We start from the raw sequence: 1,002 nt of genomic DNA, 5'->3' as shown, positions 1-1,002 counted from the left end.
GTTCTGTGCTTTTGATTTCGAAATTACAATCTTACTAATATGATTTGTAAAAACTCTTTATAGGCCATGGGATTTATGGGTTGCATCCGGCAATTGATGTATTAGGAAATAAAGGTATAGTACTGGAGGGTAAGATAGGATACTTCATCAAATAATGTCCCATATTACCTGATCATGTGTTTAACAATTATAGCCCCACACTTTTGGAGTCGTGAGGCTATATAGGGTTTTATACCACTTTGGATGTTCTTTGTTATCTATTAAATGGGACGAGAAAATAGAATGAAAGTTTGTCCAATCTTACCCAATCTACTATACTGTATACAATGGCCCAAATATTGTGTCTTTACGCACATATTTGTTTCCTATGGGAGTTTAACTTGGGAATAATTTAACATAAATGGCTTGTTGTTTGTCTGCTTGGTGTAGCGACCATACCCACTTTTTTTCAATTAATTGCAAGTACGTCTTAACCATAATAAGCGTGTTTATACAACTGCTGTTTTGGCGCCATGTCCTGACTCTTCGCTTTATATATTTTTCAATCTTCGCTACCGTATTCGAAGATACAAACAAAAGTTATTATTTTAGTAGGATGGGGGAAGATGGGACACCTTTACCACATAATATCCAAATATTCTGATCGTGTTTTAAACATAAAACAACGGTCAAACGGAGTCGAGGGAAACAGTTTTATAATTACTAGAATTTTTTTGTTACCAAATATGACGAGAAAATAGGATGATAAGGTGTCCCATCTAGCCCCACCCTACTATATAAAAAAGTAAACCAAAAACAGTTTATCTACAACAACCCAAATGTAAACCTTAAGTGGAAGTAAATGCAACCTTACGATTGCGTTGATTTGAAACATCTAATTTAACGTAATGCACGCGCCGCCCGTTGCTTGTCCTGTTTATCGCCACTGACGGGCTTTGGAGCCAAAGGCTTTGTGTACCGTAGGCAAACATGCTCCACCTGGAACGAAGCATTTGCGGCGCA

The sequence above is a fragment of the Ciona robusta genome, chromosome 12 (genome assembly GCF_009617815.1).
Source record: "Ciona robusta chromosome 12, ASM961781v2".
Classification (NCBI taxonomy): domain Eukaryota; kingdom Metazoa; phylum Chordata; class Ascidiacea; order Phlebobranchia; family Cionidae; genus Ciona; species Ciona robusta.
The sequence above is the reverse complement of the archived record's forward strand: the minus strand, read 5'-3'. Positions refer to the sequence as shown.